This window comes from Rhinolophus sinicus, linkage group LG02, assembly GCF_036562045.2.
Source record: "Rhinolophus sinicus isolate RSC01 linkage group LG02, ASM3656204v1, whole genome shotgun sequence".
In the NCBI taxonomy this organism is placed as follows: Eukaryota; Metazoa; Chordata; class Mammalia; order Chiroptera; family Rhinolophidae; genus Rhinolophus; species Rhinolophus sinicus.
In genome coordinates, this window is record NC_133752.1 from 110,320,301 (window position 1) to 110,338,188 (window position 17,888).

The window sequence follows — 17,888 nt, forward strand, 5'->3', positions numbered from 1 at the left end:
CTGTTCCCCAATAAAGTCCTAAAAAAAAAAAAAAAAAAAAGGGAAGAGAGACACAGATAGGGAAAACATATTTTGAAAGACTTATATCTGACAAAGAACTGATATTCATAATCTATAAAGAACTTCTTAACAGTAAAAAGACAACTCAATTTTAAAAAATAGGCAAAGCATTTCAATAGTCACTTTACAAATTAATATATGTTAATAGGCAATAAGCACATGAAAAAAATGCTTAACATCATTATTCATTAGGGAAATGCAACTTAAAACCACAATGAAAAACTACTATATATCTACCAGAATGGCTAAAATTAAGAAGTCTCACAGCACCAAATGTTAGCAAGGATTTGGAACAACCAGAATTTTCATACATTGTTGGTGGGAATGTAAAATTATATGGTTACTTTGGAAAAAGGTCTAGCAGTTTCTTAGAAAACTAAACATACATCTACCTCGTAACCTAGATTTCCATCTTAGATGTTTACCCAAAAGAAAAAACATATATGCACAAAAAGACTTGTATAAAAATGTTCATAGAAAGAAGCTTTATTTATAACAGCCCCAAACTTAAACAGTTCAGGTACACATCAATAGGAGAATGAATAAAACATGGTATATTTATAAAATGGTTCAAGCTATTGGTAGACACAATAGCATGAATGAATCTAAAAAATGCTATGTTGGTGAAAGAAGTCTTACACAAAAGAGCACATACTTTATGATTTGTATTTATAAACTTGGATAGTTAAATAGCAGGCAAAACTAATTTATGGTGGAAAAAAACTCCCATTCTAGTAATTGCACCTAGGAGATAGGAATCCAGGACTGGCTGGGAAGGAGTACGAATACAATTGCCAGACAAAGTACAGAATGCCCAGTTAAATTTGAATTTCAGATAAATAATTATTTTTTTTAGCACAAGTATTTTCCATGCAATAGTTGGGGCATACTTATACTAAAAAAGTGTGCATTCTTTATCTGAAATTCAAATTTAACTGGGCATACTATTATTTTTCCTTATAAATCTGGCCACCCTAAGTATGAGGGAACTTTTTAGAGTAATGGTAGTGTTTTATATCTTCTAGGGGTTTAGGTTACACACATACATATGTTTGTCAAAACTTATCCAACAGTCCATTAAAATTTTGTGTGTTTAATTGAACATTTTATCTAAAAGCAACATGAACAATATTGAACTCTAGTTAATGCTGTGCATGCTGAAGTGCTAAGTGTATTGATGTCTGCCACTTACTTTATAATGCATGAAAAATAAGATAGATTGATAGATGGATAAAGGGACAGATATGTGAGAAAACAAATATCATAAAACGTTAATTGTAGAATCTAGATGGTGGGTATATGGGTCAATTTTTCTGTATGTTTGAAATTTTTCATAATAAAATTGGAAATATTCAAATCAGGCAGCTGGAAGTTGTCTAAGAGATTACATTTAAAATGTGAGGCACTGATTCACAAGGAAAAGGCATAGACTTAAAGAGTTCCATTACTGTAAGACTGAGAAAAGCCACACCTTATTTTTCTGGGTCTCAGGGAGGATCGCCCTAGAAGTAGACCCAGCTGTTCCATCGTAATTCAGAATCCCTGACTGACAGTAGAATCTGTAACCCATTTCAGTGCTAAATTTTGGACTTAGTAGCCCCAGCCAAACTGAGATGGTAATTCTCATCTACATAGTGTGGTGAGTATAGGGACACTGCTCTGAACGTGTAGAAATAAGCATAGAGGTAAGAAAAATGTACAGAAAATGCATGCTATATTACTACTTTGTGTTAGATTCATAAAAAAATTTTGAAATCATCATGGTAATTTGCTTGTATTGTTTCTAAGACATTTGAAATATTTAGGAGAATGGTATTTGACATATTACACTTTGTGATATTAACTTGAAACATTTAAGAGGATTTGATATTAGTCTTGTAATTTATTTTGAAGCATGTAAAAAGTTGCATGGTAATAGATTTGGATAACTTGAAATATGTTTAAGAATCTGATTACTTTTGTAATCAGTGTTCAGATTTTTAAGGTAATTTGATTTATAAAGTCTTTAAATTAAGATTTAAGGTCTAGGAAAGGAATTTAAGTGCTTAGGATAGTTTTGTTCAAAAAAAAAGTCTGTCTTTTTAGGAGTTTGATGACCTTGAGAAAGTGAGTACCTTACTTTCATGGCTATAGTTTGAAATATCTAGGACAGCCAAGTAACCAAGCTTATTAATCTATTATCCTAAAACATAGATGTTAAATACCTTTAAAAGAATACTGTTGTTAGTAGCTAAGATAAAACTTAAAAATAGATTCATTTTACAATCAAAGTAGTTTGCGGAGTGGGGGAGGATCAAAGGTCCTATCTGTTTGTTAGAATCTGAAAGTTTTTTTTTAAAGGATTCTTTTTTTTAATTGTGGAAAGGTATCAATCTTAGTTGTTTGTGGAGGGTGCAGCTCAGCTCCAGGTCCAGTTGCCATTGTTAGTTGCAGGGGGCGCTGCCCACCATCCCTTGCGGGAGTTGAGGAATCCAACAGGCAACCTGTGTTTGAGAGCCCACTGGCCCATGTGGGTTTGAGAGCCCACTGGCCCATGTGGGTTTGATAGTCCACTGGCCCATGTGGGAATTGAACCGTCAGCCTTCGGCATTAGGCGCACAGAGCTCTAACTGCCTGAGCCACCGGGGCAGGCCCCCAAGATTTTTGATGAAATGGCTTTGAGAAGGTCCCTGAGAACTGAGAAAGTGGACAGGAGAAGAGGGCATTTTAGGCAAAGGAAACATTGGAAGAAAAGGCATAGAGTTTTTCCAAGGAATGCAACTAATCAAATGTGACTGGGTCACATAGGAATTGGAGCAGGAGGGTGAAGCTGTAAGTCACGGGGCTGTGAGAAGCCACTGGGGTGTGTGGAGAACTCCGTCTCAGCAGACTCCTCAGGCAGTGCAGTGTCAGGTGGATTGGAGCACTGAGGCCTGAACACTAGCAGACCTATTCAGTCCTTTGTCTGCTTTTTGTTTATCTGTTCATCCACCCATTCATCCACTCATGAGCTTGCATTTATTGGAGACTTATGGATCACTTACACTGTGCTGCGGGGACCCACAGGTGACGAGATGTGGTCCCTGCCCTCTAGAAGCTCACTGACATGTTGGAAAGACAGACAGTGAACAGATAGCAAGCAATGGGCACAGGCTTGGAGGACTTGCTGTTTGGTGAAATGATGCAAAGTGCCCTAGGAAGGGTGGGTATCTGGTTATATCGCTCAGAGGTAATGAGCTATTTAGGGTGGTGGCAGTGAACATGGAAAGGAAAAAATGAAGGAACTTATTCTTTTTATCTTTCTATTAGAATATTTTAAACATGAAGAAAAGTTGAAAGGATAGTACAACTAAACCCACATACTCACCACCTCAATTCAATAATTAACACTTGGTCATATTTGCTTTACCTTTATCTCTGTGTGTGTGTGTGTTTCAGAAACATTTGAAAACCGTAGACATCATGACATTTGATCCCAAAGTATTTCAGCAAGCATCTCCCAACAGTAAGGACAGTTTACTACATTAACATAATGCTTTTATCACACCTAGGAAAATTAACAATAACTCCCTAATATTCAGTTTGTATTCTAATTTCCCCAATTGTGCCTCTAAATGTTTTTACAGTTGCTTTTCTTAAACCAGAGTTCACAAACAGACATATGAAGAAATGTTCAACCTCACTAACCATTAGAGAAATGCAAATAAAAACCACAATGAGATACCACTTCACCCCAGTCAAGATGGCTATCATCAATAAATCAACAAACAACAAGTGCTGGCGTGGATGCAGAGAAAAGGGAACGCTGGTGCACTGTTGGTGGGATTGCAGATTGGTGCAGCCACTATGGAAAACAGTTTGGAGATATCTCAAAAATCTGAAAATGGAACTACCTTATGATCCAGCAATCCCACTCCTAGGTATCTATCCGGAGAAATCCAAAACTCCAATTCAAAAATCTTTATGCACTCCTATGTTTATTGCAGCACTATACACAATAGCCAAGACCTGGAAACAACTGAAATGCCCATCAGTAGATGACTGGATTAAGAAACTGTGGTACATTTATACAATGGAGTATTACGCAGCCATAAAGAAGAAAGAAATCTTACCATTTGCAACAACATGGATGGACCTAGAGAACATTATGTTAAGTGAAATAAGTCAGAAAGAGAAAGACAAATACCATATGATCTCACTTATATGCGGAATCTAAAGAAAAGAATAAGTGAATGAACTAATCAGAAACAGTTTTGGAAACATGGAGGAAAAACAGAGGGTTGCTAGAGGGGCGGGGGCGTGGGGATAAGGGGAAGGTGAGAGGTTTTGGGAACGTACAGAGGGATAGTGGATGGGGGGAGGGGGGTTCACACAGTGTGAGGGATATAAATGATAAATGTCTAAGTTTTGCTTTGTCTTGTGCACCTGAAACTAATTAAATAAAAAAAACCAAAACAAACAAACCAGAGTTCATTCAGGTTTCACATATAGCGTGGGTTGTCAGTCTGTAACTTTAGAGCAATTCCCTCACTTTTTTTTTTTAAATGACATTGAATATTCCACATTTTCTAGTAGTCTGACAGTTTCCTTGTAGTGTATCTTAGCATTATTTTTTCTATTCTCTATACTTCCTGTAAACTGAAGTGAGGTCTACAGTCTTTTTTTTTTTTTTTTTTTTTATTAAATTTATTGGGGTGACAATTGTTAGTAAAATTACATAGATTTCAGGTGTACAATTCTGTATTACATCATCTATAAATCCCATTGTGTGTTCATCACCCAGAGTCAGTTCTCCTTCCATCACCATATATTCGATCCCCCTTACCCTCATCTCCCCCACCCACCCCCCTTACCCTCTGGCAACCACTAAACTATTGTCTGTGTCTATGAGTTTCTGTTTCTCATTTGTTTGTCTTGTTCTTTTGTTGTTTTTGGTTTATATACCACATATCAGTGAAATCACATGGTTCTCTGCTTTTTCTGTCTGACTTGTTTTGCTCAGCATTACTCTCTCAAGATCCATCCATGTTGTCACAAATGTTCCTATATCATCTTTTCTTACTGCCGAATAGTATTCCATTGTGTATATATACCACAACTTCTTTATCCATTCATCTATCGAAGGACATTTTGGTTGTTTCCATGTCTTGGCCACCGTAAACAAAGCTGCAATGAACATTGGAGCACACGTGTCTTTATCTCTAAATGTTTTCAGATTTTTTGGGTAGATACCCAGAAGAGGGATTGCTGGGTCATATGGCAATTCTATTCGTAATTCTTTGAGAAACCTCCACACTGCCTTCCATAACGGCTGCACCAGTCTGCATTCCCACCAACAGTGTATGAGGGTTCCTTTTCTCCACAGCCTCTCCAACATTTGTTGCTATTTGTCTTGTTGATGATAGCCATTCTGACTGGGGTGAGGTGATATCTCATTGTGGTTTTGATTTGCATTTCTCTGATGATTAGTGATGTTGAGCATTTTTTCATATGTCTATTTGCCATTTGTATGTCCTCTTTGGAGAAATGTCTCTTCAAGTCCTCTGCCCATTTTTCAATTGGGTTGTTTGTTTTTTTGTTGTTGAGTTGCATGAGTTCCTTGTATATTCTGGATACTAGCCCCTTATCGGAGGCACTGTTAGCAAAAATCTTCTCCCATTCAGTTGGTGGCCTCTTTATTTTGTCAATGGTTTCTTTTGCTGTGCAGAAGCTTTTAAGTTTCATATAGTCCCATTTGTTTATTTTAGCTTTTACTTCCATTGCCTTTGGAGTCAAGTTCATAAAATGCTCTTTGAACCCAAGGTCCATAAGTTTAGTACCTATGTTTTCTTCTATGCAGTTTATTGTGTCAGGTCTTATGCTTAAGTCTTTGATCCATTTTGAATTAACTTTGGTACATGGTGACAAATAGCAGTCCAGTTTCATTCTTTTGCACGTGGCTATCCAATTCTCCCAGCACCATTTATTGAAGAGGCTGTCTTTGCTCCATTGTATGTTTTTAGCTTCTTTGTCAAAAATTATCTGTCCATATTTATGTGGTTTTATTTCTGGGTTCTCAATTCTATTCCATTGGTCTATGTGTCTGTTTTTCTGCCAATACCATGCTGTTTTGATTATTGTAGCCCTGTAGTACAAGCCAAAGTCAGGAAGTGTGATACCTCCATTATTGTTCTTTTTCCTTAAGATTGCTTTGGCTATTCGGGGTCTTTTGTGGTTCCAAACAAATCTGATGATTTTTTGTTCTATTTCTTTAAAATATGCCATTGGGATTTTGATGGGGATTGCATTGAATGAGGTCTACAGTCTTGATTTGATTCAGGTTAAACATTTTTGGCAGGAGTACCTCCCAGGTCATGCTGTGTATTTCACAAGACATCACATCAGGAGACCTGTAAGGTCAGATTGTTTCCACTATTATTTATTTTATTTACTTTTTCACTTCTTTATTAACATAATTCACATGCCATGTAATTCACCCATTTTCAGTGGACAGTTCTGTGTTGTGCAGTAATCACAGGATTGTGTAACTATGCCACTGCAACCCACCCCGCTATTATCGCAGCTTACTTTGGTCACCTGGTTAAAGTGGTGACCACCAGAGAAAAGAGACATTTTAATTTCACAAAGATTTACTGAGCTTGGTAAGCCAAGCCCTGCATGGGATGCTAGACTCGGAAAGGTTTAAGAGGTTCCACATGACTTTTGAGAGTGCAGCCCCAGTGGGGTGGTGGGGACAGAAGTCAGCTCCCTAGGAGTGAGTGAATGTTGGGGATGTGGAGCTTCCACAGGGCAGACTTAATTTGTGAAGTCTTAAAAATAGTAGGAAAGCCAGTGCTTGGTGGCTTGAAGGGGGTGCAGAGTAACCCTCTGGGCAAAGCTGGGTGGAGCCAGGAGCAGCTGGCAGGCCTTTTCTCTCCCTTCCATGTACCTGTGTCCTTGTTCCCTCTGCCCCATGGCTCATCTGTTCTGGTCTCTCGCACTATAGTTCTGTTTGTTCAGAGCAGCCTTACAGACAAGCTCAGGAAACCTGAAGCCCAGGGGAAAGGGGATGGGAGGAAACCAGTGTTTGCTGAGTGCTGGCCCACTGCCAAGCTGCAGCACGGGCTTCACCCCTCGTTATCTCCTTTAATCCTCACATCCACCCTACTAGGTGGGTATTTTATAGAAGAGCAAACAAGTCTGCTCAAGATAAAGTAATTTACCCAGCGTCATATAGCTGGGGTTTTGTGTGCACGAGAATTAAGTCTAAATATTAGTTTTGAGGAGAATAGCAAAGTTCTTGCTCTCCCACACCGTCATCACCCCTGTTCTCGGGCCTCCTAGGGGTCTGGGTCTTCAGTCCCTGGAGCCCTCCTTTCTTTCTCCTAATCTCACAGCACCTTTTGGCCTCTCTTCCTTCTCTATTTTTTTAAATGAATTTCTAAAAATTAGTTGTAAGTGTACAAAGCAACATAATAGTTAGACACTTAAACCCCTCATAAAGTGATAACTCAGCCCCCAAGTTACTACCCCTCTGACATCTTATATGGCTGTTACAATTCCTTGCTCTCTCCCTTCTCCTTCTGGTACCCCTATAATGCGAATGTTGGTAAACTTGATATTGTCCCAGAGGCCCCTTAAATACTCCTCAGTTTTTTTGGATTCCTTTTTCTTTTTGCTGTTCTGGTTGGGTGTTTGCTACTACCTTATCTTCTACATCACTGGTTGGATCCTCTGCTTCATCTAATCTTCTGTTGATTCCCTATCATATATTCTTCATTTCCATTATTGTATCCTTTATTTTTGACTGGTTCTTTTTCATGGTTTCCATGTCAATTTTTATGAGACCATTGAGCATTCTTATAACTAGTGTTTGGAACTCTGCGTCTGATAGATCGCTTATCTCCATTTTGCTTAGTTCTTTTTCTGGAGCTTTGTTCTGTTCTTACATTTGGGGCATGTTTCTTTGTCTCCTCATTTTGGCTGCCTCCGTGTGTTGTTTCTATGTATTAGGTAAGGCTGCTATGTCTTCTGGTCTTAGTAGAGTGGCCTTATGTAGTAGGTGTGCTGTGGGGTCAGTGGTGCAGTCTTTCTGGTCACCTGAGCCACGTGCTCCAGGTCTGTCCCTTGTATGGGTTGTGTGTGCCCTCCTCTTGTAGTTGAAACTTGGTTGATAATTGCACATCAATGGGAGGGACTGACCCTGGGCTGACTGGTTGTGAGGACTGGCCTTGACTACAGGGGAAGAGTTGTTGTGCAGGGGCTGATCCTATGGAGCAGGATCTGCCTCAGCAGGACTCTGGTGGCTGCCCAATTCGCCCGTTGGGTTTGTTGTACTTGGAGGGGGCAGGGTGATGCTCCAGCTCGTTTTGAAGCTGGCTACTGGGGGTGCCAGCCCCAGGACCACCTTGGAGGGGATCTGCTGTAGGTCCACTTCAGCCACAGCCTGTGCCCCACCCGGGGTCACCTAGTGGGAGCCAGAATGAAATCAGCAGATGGCTGCCGCCCATGCTGTGCTTGGAAGCGCCTTGAGAGGCCAAGCTGCGAACCAAGGTCTGCTGCTGCTAGTGCCAGCTTAGGGTTGCTCAGCCAGAGGTACAGGACATGCTCAAGCCAGACGCTGCTTATTTGGGTTCCATGAACCTTTTCTCAAAGGAAAGTCTGAAGCTTGAGCCAAGGCAAACATTCTTAATGAAATAGCTGCTGAAAGCAACCTGGATGTGCCCGAAAGTTGGGCAGAGTGGGGTCTCAAATTGCCAGGGTGTGGCGAACAAACTGTGGAGACTCAGAAATGGTGGCTGCCTGTTTTTGTGCACCGGGAAGGGCTCAACAAAGAAACAATGACCTCCGCCAGCTCCTCCATCCAGGAGAAAGCCGTCTCTCCAGTTCCCCCCAAGCCTGACAACTCAATTCCCCACCATTTGTCCCTGCCACTGTGATTCCACTGGTGCATAAGTCCGTGTGCTGTCCCTTTAAGAGAAGCACCTGTGAGTGCAGCTGCATTGTCTCACTCAGTCATAATCTCAGCTATTTTTCACAGCCAAAAATTATGGGGACTTCTCTCCCCAGCACTGGAACACTGGGCTGGGGTGGGGCTGGGATCTCTTGCTCATCTGTGGGGACTCCCACAGCTGAAATAGCCCTCCCGATCTTTAATGCTCACATGTGGGTGTGGGACCAGCCCGTCCCTAGTCTATCCTATCCTACCAGTCTGGAGGTGGCTTCCTCTGGGAGTCCTTAGTTGAAAGGCTTCAGATCAGCTTGATTTAAGGCGATTCTCAATAATGGTTGTTTTGTAGATTAGTTGTAATTTTGATGTGGTTGTGAGAGAAGGTAAGACAGTGTTTACCTATTGTGCCATCTTGGTGTCCCAGCCTCAAATCTTTCCTCTGTCCCTTCTCTACTCAGCATGAATTCAACGTTGGTCACACGGACCCTCACCAACACTGAGCCAGGCAGGCTGTCGCTACGGATGGGGTTCTGGACTGTGGACAAGACCACCTGGACTCAGCTGAGGTCAGAGCCTAAGCAGTGCGCAGTTCCAGGAAATGCCATCTGTTCTGGAATCTATGTGAATGACGCCTCCTGGCGTTTTGAGGCACACAGTGTAAGCACCTGAATGCCAGGTCCCAGCTGAGGTTTCTTTCTCCCTCCTTCCTTTCTTCCATCCCTCTTTCCTTTCCTCCTTCCCTCCCTCTCTCCCTTCTTCCCGTGCTCGTTTTTCTTTCTTTGATTTTTTAGTATGGAACCAGCAAACAAGATGTAGACAGGACATATGTGAGATCAAGGTTACGGTCAGTGTGATTAGCTCTGGCTACCTGGTGCATCCCTTTTCATTATGGAGGCATACCTGAAGTTCATTATTCTCAGTTATATACACAGAGTGAGAAAACTTCCAGGCCAGAGGAACCCAGAACCATAGACCTGCTACTTTTTATACTGTTTTTAGGTTAACAGATGCAAGGAACCCAGAACCTTATGCTTTGTACAAATCTCTAGTGAATATGCTTGTCAGTCTGGGCTGTGGTGACCAAGCCATTCCCAAGCTAGCATGGTTCATCCTTAGTTCTCCAGAAGGTGGGAGGTGTGGATGTGTTTACCTCCAGATCCTCTGTGTACCAGGTGATGGCAATTTGGCCTGCATTTTTGTTGGCCTGATAGTTTCCTTGTAGTGTCCCTTAGCATGATTTTGTCTGTTCCCACGCCATTCTTTGAGTGTTTGTTTCTAGTCACTCCTCATGGAGTGGGGCTCACCAAGTCATACTCGTATGGCTCCCTCACTACCTGTGGGGGCTGATGCCTGACGCGGCTGCAGCCAGATAGTCACCGGGAGTGGCAGGCATGGGACCGGGATGCCAAGTGTGGTCCTTCTCCCTCCTCTCTGGTGTTTGATTCTCTGGGGCAGTATTTGACAGCAGTGGCTAATGCCATTTCCCTTGCAGCAATTTTTACCATCAGGTGGCAACTTACATCATCCTTGGTCTTTCTCAGCCATCTATCCTATATCTTCTCAATTCTCTGAAATTACCAGACTCTGCTTAGTTACCCATTTTTGGGTCACATATTATTTGTATATTGGTTTGGCCAGGGGAAAAAGACATCCAGAAGAGTACTGACTTAAATAAACATTGTATTTCTTCAAATGGATATGGAGGCCCTCTTTCATGAAGCCATCAGAGGGCCAGGTTCCTTCTATCATTTTATTCCACCATCCCTGGGGGAATGTCCTTGTCTGCATCTGAGGATGGCCTTTTAGCCAGTAGGAAAAGGGAAAAGGAGAGGAGAAGGAGAGCTTTTTCCACCTGAGAATGTGACCTGGAACGTGCACACCTCACTTCTACTCACATCCCCTTGACTGGAATGTTCAGGCTACAAGAGAGGCTTATTCAGAGCAGCTATGTGCCCAGCTAATAGTTCTAGTACTATGGAAAAGGGCAGAATGGTAGTGTCTACCGTAGGCTGTACTTTCAGAACCTCTATTTCCATAGATCATGGCTTTAGGTTGTGAAACAATACCCTCACTTCCTCCTGATGGTCTGCATATATCTCATCCCGCCATCCTTCCCTTGTGGGGCTGGAGTTCAAGAAGATTTGCCCAAACTATTCTAGAAGGAAGGTGACTTTGTGGTAATGCAATGCTGTGGTCTGCCCAGAGTCCACCATTCCCTTGGACAGGGCGCTTAGCCTCAGCCTCATGGATCCCATAGTCACTGCTGCTGAAATGAAAAAAAAAAAAAAGTCCTCAATGGAGTAATGTCCACATCCAACCCCATGTCCACCCCTCCATGTTGAGTTGCACTAAGGAAAGGCTGAGTTGCGGATATTCCCCTTTTCCTGTCAATAGCTCCTGTATGCTCTTCCTGCTTTGGTAGACAGCATGTCCTCTGGTTTAGCCTGGGGGTCCTGCTATGTACTTGCTTCTCTGAAAGTCTATGTCATCTTTTATTTATTTCCTCTGCCTCTTATAGGTGGTATGATGGGGAGACGTCCAGGTTGTATCCTGAGGGAAGGCCAGTCCTGCACATCAAAGATGGTGACATGAGTTCTTCCATCAGAGCAATAGTTGTGGTTTTCCCACACGCTAACCCTGGGTCACTGGTAAGGACCTCCACAGTTGGGGCAGCAGCATCCACTGAAACAAGACAGGATGCCATGACATGAAAATGGTCTTTCCCAGTTATGATATATTGTTTGTGGATACACCATGCAGTTCTGATATATCGTTGCTCACACCTTCTGCGTAGCTATGAGACCGATATGTTACCACTGGTGAGATGAAGGCCCATTTGGGTCCTGGCCTCGTGCATGCATTTTGAGGGTAGAACAACATCCAGGATGCATCTTGGCACTGCCACTGCTTTTTCTTTTGATGCTGGATCATGATCTCATGCCCACAGCAGCATGGTAACATGCCTTCAACGTCCTGATTTCTTATAAACCAGAAGTCCTTCAGGTGAGACGATCCACCTGAACATTTCAGTGGCTCAAGGGGGTGTCATTATTAGGTGAGCACTGCCTGGCTCTCAAGTTCAGGGTATTGGTTATCTCTTTAGTTTTATCACAGCTCCTGCCCTACAGGGAATTCTCCTTGATGACCCATCCACTGGGTCTTCTAGGCCCCAGCACTCTGTGGTCCCCACTGTGATGGCCTTGGCATTTCTGTAGATATTTGGGTTAGGAGTTCCTCTTGCTGCTGTTTCAGAGGATGCTGCCTTGTTGTCTGGGCCCTCCATTTGTCAGTACACCCTCTTGTCATCATCCTGGGGCTTGGTGACCTGGTCTATTCCTGGAGCAATGTGTGGCATGATTTTATTTAATTCAAGCCAGGGCACTGTGAAATGCATCATTTTAAACACCTTTCTTGGCCCAAGTGGGTTGTTACTTACTTACTCAGCTCCTCTAGGCTCTGGGGTACCACGGAGAGCACGATGGTCCTAACGTGAACTGGTGTCACAGACACGCCCTGCTCCTCTGTGTCTGTGACAAAGCCATACTGAGTGTTAACCAGCTCTGATGCGGGGCACAGCTTATTGGTTTCTAGGATACCTTCCTCACCACACACCGCATGGCCTCTGCTCGGACGCTGCAGACTGGCGCTGCCTCCCTCAGCTTCCCAGAATGCACACTGCTGCTGTTTGACTGGTCTGCTTCTGTGGCAGTCGCCCCTCACTGCGCGCAGGCTCATGTGCGGACCTCTGGAGTGAGGGAGTGAGGACATGTCCTCTGAAACACCTATCCTCATCAAAGACTGGTCTTGAGACGATGGAGGTCACCTGCGACACCTGAGTTCTCATGCTAGAGCCCAGGGGGCATTGCCTCCCCCCTCTCAGCTCACTTTGTTAATACCCCGAGCGGGCTTCTGTCTCCTGGGGGTGCCGAGGTAAGGACCCTATCCCTGGCAGTTCATGTCTTGTGCTTACTTTGCTGGGTGCCCAGGGCTGCAGATGGTCCTCTTCCTCCTACTTTCTCTTTTTCACGAACAGCATGTTGTAGCCCTGGCCGCAGGTGCTGGGTTTGACCCGCTGTCTCCGTTTCCTCCTACTCACCATCACTTTCACTTCTGGATGGTCCCCCTTCCTGGAGCTGGGCTGGAGACTCTCCTTCCTTGCATTTCCCTTCCCAAACTCCTACTGAGCTCACCTGTCCCTCCTTCCATAGTTGTCACCAGATCAGCCAGAGCTAGGAAGGTGGAATCCAGCTGAAGACTGGATTGAGAGAGAGCTGGGAAGTCCTAAGGGAATGTCTTTTAAATGGGGAGGTCATAGCACCACAAACTGCCTTCAGCTCCCAGCCCCAGGCTTGTAGGTTGTCCTGATGCCCTGAGAGTGCTATTGGCATTTAGCTTTGCCAGGCCAGGGATGCTAACCAATTGACCAGTTCATAGATAGCTCCACCCAAAATGCGGAGAGCACCCTGCTGAGAGCCCTGGTCATAGCAGCCTGCTCCAAACAGGCAAGCAGCACTCTAGGAACCGTGGGCTTGAACCACAGCCCCTCCTTGCTCCTTGAGCCTCAGCTCATCTAAATCTCTGGGTCTAGTCCAGCCCACGGTGGGGCACTCCCACTGGGCCCACAGCTGAGGGTCTTATCAGGCCATCTGTGTGACAGGATGTGGCAGATTATTGCTCACCTTGAACTTTCCTTGTTCCTGTCTTGAACTGCAAGATCTTTCTGAGAAAATCCTGCCAATATCTGCCAGATGGGATCTGCTAGCCACAAATGCTGGGCTGGCTTTGATGAGAACTGTGACATGGTTGTTTTCCCTTCATTATATGAGTCATAGAAGAGGTCAAGCAGGTTACAGAGAATCCAGCTGATGAAAAAAGATCTGAACAGACCAAGACAAAGATATCCACTAGATTCTTGGTGAAGAAAAATTAAAGTCAACACCACACCTCTACTCTGCATTACCAATATTTTGTTACACTTCTCTTTATGCTTAATTTAGTTGTTTAATAACTACCTAGTGGTTTCTCAATGCCACCTTCTCCCTCACTTCCTACATTCAATCAGCCACCAGATGTCTTTTATGTACATTCCCCACATTTATTAGTTCAGGTCTCTACCCTTTATGGCTTAGATATTAACAGTAGCTTACCACTGTGGTATTTTGCCTTCATTCAATCTAATCTGCTCTCACACGACAGACAGGCTGATTGTGTAAAATGTAAAATAGATCATGTAAAATGTAAAATAGATCATGCAAGTCCCTGAGAAGATCAGGCTAGCAGCCCCTCGTAAAGGCTCCCACCAAAGCCTGGCTCAGTGCCTCTGGAATAGCCGCGATGACACTTGTGTCTGCTCAAGACTGCTGCTGCTCATTTGTTTGTTCACTTCACTTGAGATGATTAAAAAGAACGCTCAGGGTTTTATGTACCACTATCCTTAGAGTGGCTAGGCGGTCTGCTCAGAGGAGGACCTTACTTATCAGAGGTTTCTTTGCAACTTTGGGAATGAAACATCATGTCAGCACCCAGTGGAAGGCTTTTCCAAAGACAACCACAACTGTATCTCCCAACTTGCATGACTTTTGCAGTAGACCTTACCTCTTCTCTCATCAGGGGTGATGACTGTATTCTGTTTTTTCCCTCCTCTGGGTCTGAGATGGCAGAAGTGACATCATGTGGTTTCTGAGGCTAGCCTCTCAGAGGCAGGAGGAACTTCTGCTTTTATGCTCTGTGGGAAGCCAGCTGCCATGAAGGAAAGAAGATCGAGATAAAATACTGAGTGATGAGGCGGCGCACGCAGTGAGAGAGGCCACCAGTGTGTGACATGTGAGTGAAACCTTCTTGGCCCTGCAGCTCAGCCCAGCTGCCATTTGACTGCAATGTCATGAGACACCCCAGGTAACCCTAGCTGCAATAGAAGAACCGGCCAACTGGCCCTGCCCAGACTTCTGACCCACAGAGTGATTAGAAATAAATAAGTCATTGGTGTTTGAAATCACTAATTTTGAAGATATTTGGTTCATAGCAATGGATAACCCAAACTTCTCCAAATTATACACTAGAATGTATAAATGTATTGCAGAGAGCCCTAGCACATGTCATTCAAATAATAGTAATAAATAGTAATATATAGTAATAGTATAATAAATAAAAAGAACTAGAACCACATACAGTGTCACCATTCCAATGCTTCATCTGTTTTCACTTGTCTATACACTTTCATGTAGTCGATAGTGAGCACTCAGACTGAAGAAACGTGTTTACTGAGCACATAGCATTTGGCAGTTTTCCCCTCTCATGGCTTTGTATCTTTCATTCACACATTACACAAGCATTTAATGAGATCTACTTTATGCTAGGCACTGAGGAGTTAGAGCTAAATGACTGTATACTATTTTTTTTCATATTTTAACCAAATTTACATAATCATTCCTTTGAAGCTGCTCTTTGACTTGAACACAAATTGATACAGGTGTTTCTTTTCTTGTCTGTCTATAAATTTTAGCTCCAAAGAATTTATAGTAGCTTACAGTATGACCTATGTTATCGAACCATAAAAATAAAATTACAATAAAAAATACTAGGAAAGAACAATAAATACCCCACCAATCTAATCTAATAGAATTACTGTAATTGAACATGTAGCTCTGAGATGTCAGGCAAGGCAAAGCAAAACAGTGAATTAGTCATTCTCATTGGCATCTCACTGATTTAAAGCCAGCCCATCGTTCTTCTACTACAGACTGAGGAGGGGATGCAAGTGGACAGAGGTGAGGAAGTGGAGACAGCACACCCATGTAGATGGCCACCGCTTTAAGGAGCTTGGCTGTGAGGGAGAATAGGAAAGCTAGGTAGGGGCACCAGGATGCTGATGTGAAAAATTCTGTAGAGAGGCAGAAACTGAGGATTCAGGGAGAGAGGGCCTGACTAGTGGGGCAGGGGCCCCGAGAAGGCCTAAGGAAGGGATGGGGGACCCACATGGAAAATGAGGGAGTTTCCTGGCTGGTGATTCCTGTCTTGTTCAGTTTAAATGAGATGAGGGCATAGGAGGGAGGAGTTGGAGGTTTGAAAAAAATGGGAAAGTTACCAGATACTCCTCGTTGAATCTGTGGATACTCTGTTCAAGGTTAAGACTATTGGGCACCTGAATCCAGGGGCAGACGGAAGGAAAAGGACAGATCCTCACAGGAATATCACCAGTGCCCTGTTTCAATCTTCAGAGCAGGCTCCTGAAAAGCCCCCTCCCTTCTAAACTATAGGAGTCCTGATCTGGAGGTTCTCCATTGCCCTCTTTTCTGATAGAGATGATTTGTAGAGACTACTAAGACAGGCAGGTAGCGTAGCCAATGGGGCCGCTAGTTGGGAGATTCTAAAGCGTGGAGCAGTTGGGGAGAAGGGGCGGTTTCCTGATGAGTAGAGGCCTTAAGTAGGAGAAGGGAGAAGAAGTGGGGCTTCAGACTTGTGGCAACAGAAGGAGGGACACAGATGGTCCAGACAGGATCCTTCCTGGAGAAACTTGGCTGCTAGAGTGAGAACCTGGGCTTTTAATCACCCTTCAACACATGTTCTTGGAGATTTGGCTTTTAAATTTGAGCTAACTGGGATTCAGCCACAAAGCTGTCACTGAAAGAAGAGAAGCAAAGAGCTGTGGGTCTAGACACCAACTATTTCATCTACCACGAGAGTCAGCAGGTGAGCGTAGGGGGACCCACCGTGGCTTTCCCCCTTTCTTCCCTGTCATCTTCAGGTCATGAGCTTGGAAGTCGGCGAAGTCCAAAGTTCAGGCAGCCGAGTCTGACAGTTCTGGTTTCTAATCCTGGCGCCTCCATTTACTTGATGGTATAACTGTGAAGGAGTTACTTAACCATTCTAAATCTCAGTTTCTGTCTGGAAATTGAGAATATTTATCTCATAAGGTTGTCGAAAGGAATAAATGAGATAATGGACGCATAACTGTCAGTTGATAGCAGAGCGCGCAATATATGTGCTGATTCTCTACCCTCCCCACCTGCCGCTTTGGCTCTTGTCCTGATCATCCACCCTCCTTGGCGGGCCGACTGGGCAGTCCTGCATCTGCCAGCTCACTCTGGAGTCTGGCTCTCATGACTCCTGTGTATGGGCTGTTCAAACGTGACCCAGTACTTGGGGTAACTTAGAAATAGTGCTGAGTCTCAGGCATCTTTTAAAGAGAGTTTTCAGCAGAGAGGCGAGGAAAAATGGCAGCGTGAGGTGAGCCTCTGTAAAGCTCCCCAGGAACTTATAACTAATCGAACAACAATAACTCCACAAAGGACTCCCTGCACAGCAGGCAGGCAAGACGAAGAGGCCCACTACCGACTGAAATCACCTACAGGTGGGAGAATTGCGCAAGCGGGGGAGGAGGAAGGGGAGAAGCGCGCGGAGACGGAGCCGCGCGGGCGCAGGACGCAGACCTCGCTCAGTGCGCCGAGCTCGCTGCTTCCCGGAGCTACCGCAGCTGCGGGAGAGGGAAGAACTCGGACTGCTAGGGCTCCGCCAGGGCTCCACAGGGCTGAGGGGGCAGCATATAACATGGCTGAACCCAACGCTCACGGCAGAGACCTCGGAGAAAAGACTGAGGGAAGAAGGCTGAAAACGGGGGTTTAAGCCCGCACTGCCGAGCAGAGAACGGAGCCTTAGGCACCGAGACTAGCCGCCCCCTCCCTCCCCTCCCGGAGCTCGCCCCGCCCCCCACCTGCCCGGTGCTAGAACGAAACAGTAGCCCTGTCGGATCAAAAGAACAGAATATTTGCTGTTCTGAGACCTGTGGACCGCAGACAGAGATTCACAGCCCAACTAGTTCCGGCAAAGGGGAGGGAGCTGTGGAAGCAGGACCGGCTGTGGTGGTGGTCGCTGCCATTACTCTGGGTCACCTCTCACAACTCACCCCGCTCCTGACCCCATC

The 17,888-nt window shown here is 44.2% G+C and overlaps 1 non-coding gene across 2 annotated transcripts in view; it reads left to right on the forward strand.

Annotated features, from left to right (window-relative positions):
• Positions 1-17,888, forward strand: part of LOC109461204 (uncharacterized) — a 55,002-nt gene that overhangs the window by 28,887 nt on the left and 8,227 nt on the right. Inside the window, exons 2-3 of one of the 2 annotated variants that reach the window (XR_012493804.1) lie at positions 9,427-9,625; positions 11,487-14,791. This is a non-coding gene — a transcript (uncharacterized LOC109461204). The remainder of the gene's footprint in view (positions 1-9,426; positions 9,626-11,486; positions 14,792-17,888) is intronic. The other variant, XR_012493806.1, reaches the window with a different exon arrangement.